General features: G+C 38.2%; 1 pseudogene; it reads right to left on the bottom strand.

Moving 5' to 3' along the window:
- Positions 1-452: 452 nt before the first annotated feature.
- Positions 453-1278, bottom strand: LOC127697043 (60S ribosomal protein L6-like; annotated as a pseudogene).
- Positions 1279-16762: the final 15484 nt, after the last annotated feature.

Here is a 16762-nt window from a genome sequence, read left to right as displayed (position 1 = left end):
AAGGCGCCTGTGACAACACCTATAATCACTCATACTCCCTCCCCCAAAGTAATAGCCTAGACAGAAAACCACTGTAGAAGAGAACTCTTAAAAATTCTGATAAAAGATGGACAATGGTGGTACATACCTTTAATCCCATCATTTAGGAGGCAATGGTGAACTAATCTCTGAGATTGAGGCCAGTCTGGTCTAAGCAGCTAGTCTCAGGACATCCAACACTACACTTAGAAGCCCTCCCTCACTCAACAAAACAAGCAAGCAAGCAAACAAACAAACAAACAAAGAAACCTAAAAACAAAATAAAACAAAAATGTGATCAGGTTGCTTAATTGTAGATCTCCACAACTGATGACATTTGGAGTGCAGATGGAGAAGGAGGATTCCATTTCCTTTTTTCTTGGTTTTATTTTTGTTCTTACATGTGAAGCTGTTTAATTAGGTTGTTAACCAATTTAGAACATCAGTTTGTGAGGATACATCCCATTTATCAGGAGAACTGGGATTGAAGGTAGCCCTGGAGCTGAGGAACAGCTTTAATCTTTGGCAAAATCTGCAAGTCCACAGTTTTCTGATCAGCCTTGAGATGCTTTGTAATCTTCTAAGATCTCACTCTCCTGGTGCCCGGGTTTGTGCATCTGCTTCTTATTTTTGAAGTAAGCATCTGACAGGTGTTTGGGGATTTTAACCTTGCTGTAGAGGTGGTGATGACAATTTCTGGTGTGCTCTGCACAGAGAAACTCTGTTGAGAGCAAGAGATAATAATCTGCTTCAAGTAATCCACTCTCTTGCCCCCGTGGCACCCAGTGAGGATGATCAGGACAGTCCAGTCCTGGGAGTGATGCTGGAGCTCAGCGGTCTCACATACAGACTGAAGGGGTTTCTGCCGTGGCTCAGCACCTTCAGAGGCACATCTTCGATAGGATACCTAGGCATTTTTTGAAGCTTCCCTACTTGGAGACAACTGTCCTTGTCTCCACCAAGTGTTTTTGTGACAGAAGCAAGGACCTTCTCCTTTGTCTTCTTCCTTTCAACCTTGGGTTTGGCAGCTGAGCATTTCCTTTTCCACAAATCCTTTCTGGAATACATAGCAGACCTGGAGTACCTGCCAACTCCTGTAACCAGGATGGAGTTTCAGCTGCAATGCGGCTTTCAATTCCTGGATGTTTTGACTTAAGGGTCACCCTTTTTGGCTGCACTAGCAGCTTGGGCACCAGTGGCAGCAGCAATACCACCGGCCTTCTTGGCTACAAGTTTCTTCTTCGATTTTTCACTCTCCATCTTACAAGACAGGAAAGAGAACTAAAACAGCGGCTTCCAGTCTATCTTATTTTTTTAAAATAGATTTTTTAAAATTTACATTTCAAATGTTATCCTCTTTCCCATCATCCTCCCCTTGCTCACCAACCCACCTACTCCCACTTCCCTGTCCCAGCATCCCACTACACTGGAGCATCGAGCCTTCTCAGGACCAAGGGTCTCTCCTCCCTTTGATTTCCAACAAGGCCATCCTCTGCTACATATGCAGCTGGAACCATAGGCCCCTCCATGCATATTCTTTGTTTGGTGGTTTATTCCCTGGGAGCTCTGAGGGTACTGGTTGGTTCATATTATTGTTCCTCCTATGGGGCTACAAGCTCCATCAGTCACTTCTGTTCTTTCTCTAGCTCCTCCATTGGGTACTTTGTGCTCAGTCCAATGGTTGGCTGAGAGCACCATCCTCTATATTTTTCAGGTATTGGCAGAGCCTCTCAGGAGACAGCTTTATCAGGCTCCTGTCAGCAAGCACTTGTTTGTATCCACAATAGAGACTTGGTTTGGTAACTGTGTATGGGATGGATCCCCAGGAGGGACAGTCTCTGGATGGTCTTTCCTTCAGTTTATGCTCCACACTTTGTCTCTGTATCTCCTCACATGGGCATGTTGTTCCCCCTTCTAAGAAGGACCAAAATTTCAAAACTTTGGTCTTCCTTCTTCTTGAGTTTCATTTGGTCTGTGAATTGTATCTTGGGTACTCCATGCTTTTGTGCTAATATCTATCCACTTATCAGTGAGTGCATACTGTCTGTGTTCTTTTGTCATTGGGCTACCTTACTCAGGATAATATTTTCTAGTTCCATCCATTTGCCTAGGAATTTCATGAATTCATTTCTCTGTGGTACTGCTTGAGGTCCTGGATGGTGATTCCTCCAGAAGTTTTTTATTATTGAGAATAGTTTTAGTTATCTTACTGTTTTTGTTGTTGTTATTCCAGATGAATTTGAGCATTGTTCTTTCTAATTCTGTGAAGAATTGAGTTGGAATTTTGATGGGGATTGCATTGAATCTATACATTGCTTTTGGCAAGATGGTCATTTTTTACTATATTAATCCTGCCAATCCATGAGCATAGAAGACCTTTCCATCCTCTGAGGTCTTCTTCAATTTCTTTCTTCAGAAACTTGAAGTTCTTGTCATACAAAGCTTTTACTTTTTTGGTTAGAACTACACCAAGATACATTGTTTGTGACTATTGTGAAGAATTCGGTTTCCCTAATTTCTTTCTCATCCTGTTTATCCTTTGATTATAGGAAGGCTACTAATTTGTCTGAGCTAATTTTATATCTGGCCACTTTGCTGAAGTTGTTTATCAGCTGTAGGAGTTCTCTGGTGACCTTTTTTCGGGTCTCTTAAGTATACTATCATATCTTCCAGTAGTGATAGTTTGACTTCTTCCTTTCCAATTTGTATCCCTTTGACTTCTTTTTCTTGTCAAATGGCTCTAGCTAGGACTTAAAATACTATAGTGAATAGATATGGAGAGAGAGCAGCTTAGTTTAGTTCCTAATTTTAGTGGGATTGCCTCAAGTTTCTCTCCATTTAGTTTGATGTTGGCTACCGGTTTGTTGTTTATTGCTTTTACTTTGTATAGGTATGGGCCTTGAATTCCTGATCTTTCCAAGACTTTTAATGTGAAGGGATGCCAAATTTTGTGAAATGCTTTTTTCACTATCTAATGAAATGACCATGTGATTTATTTTCCTTTGAGTTTGTTTTGGTAGTGGATTACATTGATGGATTTCTTTATATTGAACCATCCCTGCATCCCTGGGATGAAGCCTACTTGATCATGGTGAATGATTATTTTGTTGTGTTCTTGGATTTTGTTGGCAAGAATTTTATTGAGTATTTTTGCATCGATATTCATAAGGGAAATTGGTCTGAAGTTCTCTTTCTTTGTTGGATCTTTGTGTGGTTTTGGTATCAGCATAATTGTGGCTTCATAGAACAAGTTGGTTAGTGTTCTTTCTGTTTCTATTTTGTGGAATAGATTAAAGAGTATTGATATTAGGTCTTCTTTGAAGGTCTAATAGAATTCTGCACTAAAACTTTTGATATCTGTCTAGAAAATTGTAGTATTCATCCAGATTTTCCAATTGTGCTGAGTATAGGCTTTTGTAGTAGGATCTGATGATTTTTTGAATTTACTGAGTTTCTGTTCTTATATCTCCCTTTTCATTTCTGATTTTGTTAATTTTGATACTGTTTCTGTGTCCTCTGGTTAGTCTGGCTAAGGATTTACCAATTTTGCTGATTTACTTAAAGAAGCAACTCCCAGTTTCATTGGTTCTTTGTATAGTACATTTTTGTTTCTACTTAGGTGATTTCAGCCCTGGGTTTGATGATTTCCTGCATTCTACTCCTTTTGAGTGTATTAGCTTCCTTTTGTTCTAGAGCTTTCAAGTATACTATTAAGTTGCTGTTATATACTCGCTCCAGTTTCTTTTTGGATGCACTCATAGCTATGATTCCTCTTAGCACTGCTTTCATTGTGTCCCATAAGTTTGGGTATGTTGTGCCTTCATATTCATTACATTCTAAAAAGTCTTTGATTTCTTCCTTGACCAAATTATCATTGAATAGAGCATTGTTCGGCTTCCATGTATATTTGGGCTTTCTGTTATTTTTGTTGCTAGTGAAGACCAACCTTAATCCGTAGTGATCTGATAGGAGGCATGGAATTATTTCAAACTTCTTATATCTGTTGAGGCCTGTTTTGTGACAGATTATATGGTCAATTTTGGAGAAGGTACCATGAGGTGCTGAGAAGTAGGTATATTCTTTGATTTAGGATAAAATGTTCTATAGATATCTGTGACATCCATTTGGTCCAAAATTTCTCTTAGTTTCACTGTGTCTCTGTTTAGTTTGTGTCTCCCTGATCTGTCCATTGAGGATAGTGAGGTGTTGACATGCCCCACAATTATTGTGTGAGGTGTAATGTGTGCTTTGAGATTTAGTAAAGTTTCTTTTATGAATGTAGGGTGCCCTTGTATTTGGAGCATAGATGTTCAGAATTGAAAGTTCTTCTTGGTAGATTTTTCCTTTGACCAGTATGAATTGTCCCTCCTTATCTTTTTTGATGGCATTTGGTTGAAAGTTGCTTTTATCCGGTATTAGAATGGCTACTCCAGCTTGTTTCCTGGGACCATTTTCTTGGAAAATTGTTTTCCAGCCTTTTACTCTGAGGAAATGTTTTTCTTTGACACTGAAGTGCATTTCCAGTATGCAACAAAATGCTGGGTCCTGTTTACATATCCAGTCTGTTAGTCTATGTCTTTTTGTTGGAGAATTGAGTTCACTGATGTTAAGAGATAATAAGGAATAGTGATTGTTACCTCCTGTTATTTTTGTGGTTGTGTGGTTATCTTCTTTAATGTTTGTTGAAAGAAGATTACTTTCTTGCTATTTCAAGGGTGTAGTCTCCCTCCTTGTTCCATCTATTATCCTTTCTAGGGTTGGACTTGAGGAAAGATATTGTGTAAATTTGTTTTTGCCATAGAATATCTTGGTTTCTCCATCTATGGAAATTGAGAGTTTTGCTGGGTTTAATATCCTCATCTGGCCTTTTTCATCTCTTAGGGTCTGTATGAGATCTATCCAGGATCTTCTAGCTTTAATGGTCTCTGGTGAGAAGTCTGGTGCAATTCTAATAGGTCTGCCTTTATATGTCATTTGACCTTTTTCCCTTACTGCTTTTAATATTCGTTCTTTGTTTAGTGCATTTGGTGTTTTGATTAGTATGTGATGGGAGGAATTTCTGTTCTGGACCAGTCTGTTTAGAATTCTGTAGGCTTCTTGTATGTTCATGTGCATCTCTTTCTTTAGGTTAGGGAAAATTTCTTCTGTAATTTTGTGGAAGACATTTATTGGCCCTTTAAGCTAGAAATCCTAGCTCTCTTCTATACCTATAATCCTTAGGTTTGGTCTTCTCATTTTGTCCTGGATTTCCTGGATATTTTGGGTTTGAAGCTTTGTGCATTTTCTTTGACTGTTGTGTTAATGTTTTCTATGGTATCTTCTGCACCTGAGATTCTCTCTTCTATCTCTTGTATTCTGTTGTTGATGCATCTATGAATCCTGATTTCTTTCCTAGGTTTTCTATTTCTAGAGTCATCTCACTTTGTGATTTCTTTAATTTTTCTACTCCCATTTTTTGATCCTGGATGCTTTTGTTCCCTTGTTTGTGTTTTTCCTGTAATTCTTTAAGGGATTTTTGCGTTTCCTCTTTAAGGACTTCTACCTGTTTACCTATATGTGTTCCCCTGCATTTCTTTAAGGGAGTTATTGATATCATTCTTGAAGCTTTCTATCAGCATTATGAGCTGTGATTTTAAATCCAAATCTTGCTTTTCTGGTGTGTTGGGCTATCCAGGACTTGCTGTTATGGGAGATCGAGGTTCGAGGTTAGCTATTTTCCTGAGGCACCTGAGTGTGGAGCCCTGTTGCAGAGGATGGTCTCCAGCTGCAGAGAAAAACCTCCATTTTCTTTAAGGGGCTCACCACTAGGAGGTTGGCCATGCTCCAGTGAGTTTATGGAAAACACAAGTTGGACTAAATGAGACTTAATATTTTGCAGGTGTGTGTTTTCTTCTCCCTCCCTCCCTCCCTCCTTCCCTCCCTTCCTTCCTTCCTTCCTTCCTTCCTTCCTTCCTTCCTTCCTTCCTTCCTTCCTTCCTTCCTTCCTTCCTTCCTTCCTCTCTTACTTAAAATGTAAGCATCTGAGAAGACAATTACTTCAGCCAAATAAAATGTATATTTATAAGATAGTGTCTAGAAATCATAAAGAGATGTATAAATAGTGTTCAATTTTTCCTTGTTAAATGCATGGTAACAGAGAAAGAAAAAGGTAATTAAGGACAGTGCCATGCAATACAAGAAATATCAAGAAGAAGGCAACACAGCAAAGAAGAAACAAATGAAATAAGATCAGTGTAATAGAGGCCAGTATTGTGGAAGACAGAAAGGAGAATTTCAAGGTCAGTAGAGTCAAATTCATCAATGATGAAATGAAGAACATTTATGAAGTCTGGCTATTGTAGGTTGAATTGTATCTTCTAAAAAGTTTCATTCAAGTCAGAACCTGTAGTAACAGAATATGTCCTTATTTGCAAAATAGGGTCTTTGCAGATGTAACCAAATTGAGTATAAATTGAATTGGGCGCCTTTAAAAGAAAAGAAGAGGAAGATTTAGACACTGAATCAGATATAGATCATGGAGGAGAAGGCTGTGAATGAATGATTTTAGGCAAGTTTTTCCTTAGCCCTGCTAAGGAATAGCTTCTGACTTTAAGTGCCCTGCAATGTAATACAATACATTTCTGTTCTTCTAAATCACATATTAAGAGGTTCTTTCTACCACAGCCCTAGGAAATTAATATTTGAGATTACTAGGAGAATTTCAAGATAATTATGAAAGTGGAAAAAAAGGAGAAACACTAAATTACAAATACGCATCGTGTGTGAGTGCTTGATGCCACATTTTAAAACATCATTTAAATTCTTTAATGTTGATTTTTTTTTTACTTATATTATTTAGAAGTCTTACATATGCATGTTAGCAAGATTTTGGTAAAAATGCATGTTTTCATATACTCTTAATGTTTTGAAAACTAGAATAACATCTTTGGGCAGTAATTAAAAATCTTGTAACTTAAAGTTCACAGCATTTGTAGACTTATCAATTTATTCTTGTTTTAGAATTATTTTTCTTGTGTATTTGAGCCATGTTGCAGACAAGTATTTTCTTTCCTATTTTAGTTTCATTTCTTATTAGATATTTGCTTATTTACACTTCAAATGTAATAAAACCCCCTTTCAGAATTACCCCTCTGAAAACCCCCTCTCCCATTTCCCCTCCTCCTGCTCACCCCTCCCTGACTTGCATTCTGGGGACTCTAGCCTTCACAGGACTAATGGCATCTCCTCTCAGTGACAGACATCTATTCATAGTAAACATCATACTGAACAGTTTTTTATTCTTTCTTTCCATTTCACATTCTGGTATTTAAGTTGGCTATCTTTGCATCACCTCTCTCTATAAAAAATAATCAGGACACCATTTCATTTCATGTTACCAAGGTCAATATATAATTCAGTCTAAAAATAACATGATAACTAGATATTTCTGTCTGGGTGCATCTCACCCTGGAATCCACGCTATGTGTCCACATTGTCATTAGAGTACTTATAACTATTCCTTATGGACACATTGCAGCTGATCTTTAGCATTGGTTTTGCTTCTCCAAAACTGCTATACTCAGATATAATTGGCACATGAAGGTATATATATTTATTATATACACCTCATTGTTAAGAATAGAAGAAGTTCTCTATTACAAATTGAATTGCAAGAATATCTTGGTATAGCTTATTTTCCCCACTCTTAATGACCTTCTAAAATCAGCTTCTATAGCTATTTTCAGATATTAAAATATCTTTTCTTACTGTTATGTTCCACAAAATAAATCATTATAATAATTTGAACCTGATTTGGACCACTGTTGTGACAAGTCTAAAGATAAAAAAGGAGAAAAATATAATTGGTCATTTCATTTACTGGTCTGACCATTTCTTGGTACATAAGATTCTAGCATTGTACCCTTCAAAAAATGTCAAGATTAATCTGTGAACAGTTAAAAAATAGATATATATATAATAAAAAGCTCTCCATCACTTTGGCATATAAATAAATTTCTTGTAAATTGTATTACACAGAAAACTAAAACTTTCTATATCACTAATGAAGCTTGTAAAGGACTGAGAAATTTCTCGTCCTTTCCTGTAACCATAACATTGGTCTATCTTCCAACAGCATTGTTACAAAGCAAATATTGCAATATACCTTAAAATTATTTTTGAGAAGTACTTTTTATTGATTATTTCATTTATTTACATTTCAAATTTTGTCCCTCTTCCCAGTCTCCCCTCTGCAAACCCCCATCTAAAAGGGCACTTCCCCACCCAAACACCTACTCCTGCCTTACCTCTCTAGCATACCCCTTCTCTGAGGCAACAAGCCTTCCCAGGACCAAGCACCTACCCTCCCATTGATGCCAGATAATGCAATCCTCTGCTACATGTGTAGCTGGAGCATTGGCCCTACTCAAGCATACTCTTCAGTTGGAGGTATAGGCTGGGAGCTCTAAGGGGTCCAGTTAGTTGATATTGTTGTTTTTCCTATGGGGTTAAAATCCCCATCAGCTCCTTCAGTCCTTCCCTATCTCTTCCCTATCCCTCCATTTGGGTCCCTGGACTCAGTCCAATGGTTGGTTGTCAGTGTCTACATCTGTCTTAGTCAGGTTCTGGCAGAACCTCTCAAAGAGACAGCCCAACTGAGCTGCTATCTTCAAGCAGTTCTTGGCATCAGCAAGAGTGTGGGGGTTTGGTGTCTGTAGATGGGATGGATCTCAAGGTCGCATGGCCTTTCCTTCAGTCTCTGCTCCATTTTTGTCCCTGAATTTCCTTTAGACAAGAAAAATTCTGGGTTAAAATTTTTTATCTTATAAATGTTTAATAAATGATAGTATTCTATTTGACTTTCTTTTTTGTCATCAAAATAATTCATAATAGTTAAATGCCTCTTAAATATATATGCTGTCTTCTGAAGCTAAAAGTAATATGCACTTAACCAGTTTTTTTAATATATTTGGAACATTAAACATGATAGAAGTAGAAACTAGGCTTTTTTTATTCCGAAGAGAAAATAAAAAATATTTTTATAAAAATCTTAATAGGAGATAAGTACAAGAAGACAATGTTATGAAGAAAGTATATTTACCACAAGATTAGGGTTTGACAGGAACAAGACAAGTCAATATTGTACATGATAGGGAGTTTTGCGATTACAATATAAGCAGTGGCAAAATCATCAGAGATTATGAAGAATTTTTATGAAGACAAAGGTTTCTGGAATCATTTTGAATCTCAATTGCATCTGAATAATGGCATGTATATCAATATAATTGGCTATATCAGTTGGGTAATGAACTCATATATGACCATTAACAATTTATGTCTAGTCACTCAGTAGTTTTACATCAGAGGAAAGACATTTTATTTTTCCCAAGAAATGTTTTCATCTATGATATATTACCATATGTAATTTATTAGATATTATCTGAAAAGTAACCTACAAAATATAACTGTGTTTTATTAAAATAGAATCAGTATGAAAAGTATTACATTGTTTATACATAAATCTTTGTAAAATACTACCTTAAACATACTTTAAGATTTCCTTTGCCTAGAGACACAGTTGGAATATTATACTTTTGAAATAGCATGCACTTAAAGTTCAAAGGAAGTGTAGTAGTTACTTTTCTCAATGTGTAATCAAATACTCTATAAGAAGCAATTTGAGGAAGGGAAAGTTTATTTTTACGTTTGAGTCTTGGTCAGAGACTTGAGGGGACTATTCTCATTTTATCTGCTATCAAGAAGTAGCAGGTATGCAGTGTGTGTGTGTGTGTGTGTGTGTGTGTGTGTGTGTGTGCATATATGTGTATGTGTATATTCTATAAAACTTCAAAATACCCAGTGACCTATTTTCTCTAGCAATGCTTCAGCATATAATGGTTATTCAAATTCTTCAAATAGTACCACCAACTAGAGACAAGGTGGCTAAGCACATAGTGCTATTAGGGACATTTTATATTCAAACCACAGAATGTGGTTGAGTATAATATATAAATGTTAAATTGTGTAGACCATGGGGCTTGGATCCCACCAGTAACTTCAGCTACTATTTAAGTCTCTCTAAAATTCAATGTCTCTGTTTGGGTGGCGTGTATGGAAGTAATAAATCTATCTACAAAGATGATAAAGATTCAGAAATTTATTATTTTGGGCACTGTATATAATAATACACTGCTACACTGCTTTACACTAGTGAAAATGACTAGCAAACTAGGAGGAAAATGTAAAAAGAAGCAGATAGAAAGAGGAGAAAATCAATTTCTTTCTTTTATTTATTTATTTTTTTAGTTAATCACTTTACATCCTACTCACTGCCTGCTTCCTGATCACTCCCTCCCACAATGCTTCCCCCATGCCTTTTCCCATTCTCTTCTGAGCAGATGGGCTGTCTCTGGGTATCCCCCCATCCTGACACTACCCATCAATTCTCTGATGGATAGGTGCTTCCTCTCCCTGAGGCCAGACAAGGCAGCCTAGCTAGAAGAATATATCCCACTAACATGCAAGAACTTTTGAGATAGCCTCTGTTCCAGATGTTTGGGGCCTACCTGAAGACCAAGGTGTACATCTGCTACATATGTATGGGGAAGCCTAGGTCCAGCCCCTATATATTTCTTGGTTAGTGGTTCAGACTCCATGCCCAAGGGTTCACGTTAGATGACCATGTTAGTCTTTCTGTAGAGATTCTATCCTCTTCAGGACCTGCAATCCTTCATTTTATTCTTCCATAAGAACCCCAAGCTCTATTCACTGTTCAGCTGTAGATGTTTTTGTCTGAGTCAGTTGCTGGGTAGAGCCTCTCAGAGGACAACATGCTCCTGTCTACAAGCATAACAGAGTATTATTAATAGTTTTAGGATTGTGCTTAACCATGGAATGTCTCTCAAGTTGGGCCTGTTATTGGTTGCCCATTCACTCCGTCTCTGCTCCACTGTCACTACTGATTCATGTGAACTGAATTGCTGATATCCTGACAGACAATGCACATAGGATTTGCTCCAAAGAACTATTTCTAAACAGGCCCACGTCCTCTTTTGACTTATCAACCTTTTTTTCCCAATACTTCTGGTGGCTGGGGTGCTAGAAGGAAGTTTAAAGCAATTACAAACCCTAATTAGTAGAAGATTTTCAAAAATATAAGGCTATAGGACTCTGGTCGTTGATCTGAATGCATTTTGCACAAGAGATGCCCATAAGTCTATGGTAGCCAGAGGTGAAATATGAAGGTGCTTCAACTTCCATGCCTTCCTTGTCTCAATCACTGCCCTATTGTTGTGAAGACAGTTCTTTCTGAGACTCACGGCAATTTCTTAACTGAAAGCCTCTAAAAGGTGAAACAACAACAAACAGGTGACACAGAAACTTTTGATTTCTTTTGCATGGAGAAGAGAACAACTTTATTCTACAGTTGAGTGTATTTGAAGGTTAGAGTGAGGTTACTGGACGACTGAGAGTCTCAGAACACATCGAGGGCTTTGGAGGTCATAGGACTCAGAGATACCTGTGAACATACTTCCACAAGGCACAACTGAAAGCATCTTTCTGATCTAAGAATTGTCTGGCAGTTTTCAGCAGAGATATCTGAATGCCAGAGGGAAGTTTTACTAAGTCACAGGTTATTCTTAAATTTATGTTTGCCCTTGATGAATGCATCATTAGCCTTCTGTATAGAAACTTCAGGGCTCTCTTCAACTCATGCACTTGGGTACCAGGCTAAATTTCTAGAGCCATATTGAGAGAAAAACTGACTTTAGATACTGTCAGAACTTGGACCTTCTAAATCCAAGTGCACAGATGGCTTCCATGTAGTAGGATATCTATAGTCAGATATGACACTTTCTCAATGTGGTTTTTACATAAACTGACAACATGACCACACCAAACTATGGTTAAGTATAGAGGTTTTTATTGTAGATATAAGCAAGAGAGCCTCCAGAGGCAGCTGAAAGAGTCTAGACCAAGCAAAGAATGTAGTCCAGTGAAATGGACATAGCCATCAAATTTGACTTGGCTTTGAGAGGAAAGATGGGGAGAATGAGAGAAGAAGAGAGAAGTGGCCAAGAGAGAGGAGCAAAAAGAGAGACCTAAGAGAGGAAGACAAAAAAGGGCACATAGCCAAAAATAGCAGGTGTATAAGGAGAAATGAGAAGTCGGAGGAAGGAAAACCATGGGCTGAAGTAGGGAGGCAAGATCTAGGATGCCAGCATGGATTCTGAAATATGTGACAGGTACTTGTCATACTCAGGGAACCTGGAGGCCAGAATGTGCTTTTGTTATGCTAATAGGCACCATAGAGAGCCATTTGTCCCTTCTAAGCATAATAGGGGAATCTGGCATTGTAAAAGAAAGGCTTCACAAGTTCCTTTGGAATGATGGCTGTTGTCTAACCACCAGAATTTGGATTTGACATTTCTTGTCTGGGTGCTCGTGCAGATCTTTCATATAGACACAAGTGTGTGGGCTCATTCTCTCTTATCCCTTGTGTGTTTGTAGATGAGTTACCTGTGTGTTCTGCTGCAGGTGAATGTTTAGATCATCCATATTATGTTTCACTGTGAGATTCCAGCTCAAAAAATTTCTTCTTTTTACCTAGAGGTATTCTAAAGACCAAGTTTCAGAAGTCAGTCCAATGATAGTTGTGCTCGGTCTCAAGAATGAGCCATTCAGGAACTATTGCCTATAAAGATGCCTAGCTACTGACTCAGTATATGGCTTTTGTTGTTGTTGTTATTGCTGTTGCTGTTGTTGTTTTTAATGTCTTCTTGCCACAGATGCAGGTTATTGCTGACCTGGAGAATTTACTGATGACAAGTGAGAATTTCCTATATGATATGTATGATGTATGGACTCTAGAATTCTTATGTAGTTGAACTATCAATTGCTTAAGAATGCATCTGCTGTTGATTGTGGTTTTAGTTTCTGCCACAATCTTGACTCCTTTGGTTTCTGCAGTTTCCTCTTCATGTATAGGAACAGGATGCATCAGTCAGATTTTATATCTTGCTCACTCCCTCCCTCTGTTCCTCTGTTTCTCTGTTTCTCTGTTTCTCTCTGTTTCTCTGTCTCTCCCTCCCTCCCTTTCTTCCTACCTCTCATCTACTAGTACAGACACATAACTAACTAGACACTTTTTTTTTAAGCTTTGGTTCCCACTTTTTTCAGTTTTCTTTATTCTGCACTGGGGGAAGAGTACTTGGCCTTCAGGAATGGACTCGGGTCACTTTTTGCTATGATTTCTAAATTTTTCTTTCATTCTTTACTACTTAACCTCAGTGTCATGAACAAAACAGCTGAAGACAAATGGATAACTGTGGTGCTTTTCAGCATGCCAAAGCACATGCTGGTTTCTAGGCTCACTCAATATCTGTCCTTCCCCTTAGCTCTTCTCACTTTGCCTCCTGCCCTAAACTCCAGCTATTTGCCTTCCCTTCCTTCTGCTTCTCATTCTTGTATAACCCTCCCATTTCAGCCATGCGAGCTTTTAGCCATCTTTTGTCTCTTGTCTCTTGGTCCTCTTGGTCCCTCGCTCTTGGTCCTCCTTACTTTCTCTCCCTATGTCTACTCTCACATTTCAGTCTCTGACCATGTCTATTCTACTACCTTCTTTCCTTGCTCTGGATTCTCATTCATGAGCTGTCAACTCTCTTGGATGCATGAGTGTTAGCTACCATCTACTCTCTCCTTAATTAACTTAAAATTAAATTTAGTTACAAAGAAGAGCTTGTAGCTGTTGTGTGCATTAGTTCACGAGTCAGAGCTAACACAGTTCTCTCCAAAACATTGGTTCTATGTAACATTTTCCCCTTCAACATGTCCTGAGGTACTATTGTACTTTTTATAATGTTTAATTAATTGTTACTCAGAACTAGCACAATAAAGATATCATCACTAAACGATTCAATAGTGCTGCTGACATCACAAGAGATATCAATACCTAATTGTCTGAATCAATAGGAAGTGATTCCTGTCTATTATTGGAAACCTAGCCAGGAATGATGGCTAGGGAGGTTTTAGACGAAAACTTATTACTGCTATTTTGCTAAATTAATACAGCTTCCTACTATATCTAAATATTTGTCCTTAAATACACATAGACACATCCAGTTTTCACTCCTTATCAAAAAGCTTCTCTTTTTAGAGCAGATAAAGGCTATTTCAGAGGCATACAACTGGTCAACATGCAAAGAAAAAGTGATTGTGGAATTCTCAGTGTGATTGATACATATACAATACAACCTCTAGGTGCAGGTTTCAAAGAATATTACATAAGAGGTAAGAAATATTTTTAAAAGCCAGAGGATTAAGGTAATTATTTTGAGATGTTATCTTTTAGACAAGAATGGGTTGATATTCCTATACATTTAACAATATGGTGGCCCACACAAGAACTTCCCAAGATGATACCAGATCATGACAATGTAAACTGGGAAAAAATTCACAGGGCCCTAAACCTAGATGAAGAGTTAAGGCAGTTGATGGCTCAGACGCAATCAGCTGTCTTCAGGGAACAACCTTATGATAAGTTTTTTAATCCTGAGTGGTCACACACATATATATGTAGTAACATTAATTAGACTCAGTAGATTGTGAGTGTGCACATATATACAAATATGTGTATGTATAGGACAATGATTATAGAGGAAGAAGATAAGAATTAGAAAGGGCAGCACTTGGTCTCCAGGAAGTGCGGGAGACCTGGTGTGCACCCGGAGGCAGTCTGAGAGTGCACAGCTTGCTCCAATGGCACAGAGCTTAGGTTCCAGTCCTGCGGCCTCTGGCAGGAGCCCTCAGATCTCTCCTCTTCTGGATCCAGATCAGCCTGGGCAGCAACGCCACATCTCCAGGTCCTGCAAGATGCAAGAGGGGCTTCTTGGAGGCCAGCTGGGAGGAGTCAGTGTGCTCTGGTGAATCCAGCAGGCCCTAGCTGGAGACTTCAGGTGTCTGCTTCAGGATCTGAACAGCCTGGGCAACAGCACCCTGTCTTCAGGCAGTGCAGGAGGTAAGCTGTGCACCAGAGGCCACCTGGGAAGAGGCAGCTTGCACTGGTGAGTCCAGCATTGACAAGACCAACTAACACCAGTGAGAACTAGATGACAAAAGGCAAACGCAGGAATGTCACTAACAGAAATCAAGGCAATATGGCAACATCTGAACCCAATTCTCCTTTAGCAGTATGTCCTGAATACCCCATCACACCAGTAAAACAAGATTTGGATTTAAAATCACTGGTCATGATGCTGGTACAGGAACACATGAAGGACATATTTAAAGAAATTCAGGAGAAAATAGTTCAAAAGTTAGAAGCCCTTGCAAGAGAAACACAAAAATCATTGAAAGAAATTCAGGAGAATACAAAAGCCAATAAGGAAGAAACGCATAAAACACTTAAAGAAATACAAGACAGCTTTGATCAACAGGCTGAGGTCATGAAAGACCAAACACAAAAATCTCTTAAAGAATTACAGGAAAGCACAAACAAGCAAGTGAAGGAGCTAAGCAAAACCATCCAGGATCTAAAATCAGAAGTAGAAACAACTAAGAAAACTCAAAGGGAGACAACTTTGGAGATAGAAAGCCTTGGGAAGAAATCAGGGGACATAGATGCAAATATCAACAACAGAATATAAGAGATAGAAGAAAGAATCTCAGATGCTGAAGATACCATAGAAACCATGGACTCAACAGTTAAAGAAAATGCAAAATGCAAAAAGCTTGTAACCCAAAATATCCAGGATATCCAGGACACAATGAGAAGACCAAACCTAAGGATTATAGGCATAGATAAGAGTGAAGATTTACATCTTAAAGGGCCATCAAATATCTTCAACAAAATTATGGAAGAAAACTTCCCTAACCTAAAGAGAGAGATGCCCATGAATATACAAGAAGCCTACAGAACTCCAAACAGACTGGACCAGAACAGAAATACCTCCCATCACATAATAATCAAAACACCAAATGTACTAAACAAAGAAAGAATATTAAAGGCAGTAAGAGAAAAAGGCCAAGTAACATATAAAGGAAGACCTATCAGAATCACAGCAGACTTTTTACCTGAGACTATGAAGGCTAGAAGATCCTGGGCAGATTTCCTGCAGACGCTAAGAGAACACAAATGCCAGCCAAAACTACTATATCCAGCAAAACTCTCAATCACCATAGATGGAGAAACTAAGATATTTCATGACAAAACCAAGTTTACCCTATATCTATCCACAAACCCAGCCCTACAAAGGATAATAGGAGGAAAACACCAATACAAGGAGGGAAACTTTACCCTGGAAAAAGCAAGATAGTAACCTTTCATCAAACCCAAAAGAAGTTAACCAATCAAATTTAAAAAATAACGACAAAAATGACAGGAAGTAACAATCACTATTCCTTAATATCTCTTAACATTAATGGACTCAATGCCCCAATAAAAAGACATAGAATAACCGACTGGATACGTAAACAGGACCCTACATTTTGCTGCATACAGGAAACACACCTCAGGGTCAAAGACAAACACTACCTTAAAGTAAAAGGCTGGAAGACAATTTTACAAGCAAATGGTCTCAGGAAACAAGCTGGAGTAGCCATTTTAATATCAGATAAAATTGACTTTCAACCCAAATTCATCAAAAGAGACTCTGAAGGACACTTCTTGCTGGTCAACGGAAAAAAAAAAACAAGAAGAACTCTCAATCCTGAATTTCTATGCTCCAAATGCAAGGGCACCCTCATTCATAAAAGAAACTTTATTAAA

The sequence above is a fragment of the Apodemus sylvaticus genome, chromosome 12 (genome assembly GCF_947179515.1).
Source record: "Apodemus sylvaticus chromosome 12, mApoSyl1.1, whole genome shotgun sequence".
Lineage (NCBI taxonomy): Eukaryota > Metazoa > Chordata > Mammalia > Rodentia > Muridae > Apodemus > Apodemus sylvaticus.
This window is presented reverse-complemented; position numbering and strand designations above follow the sequence as displayed.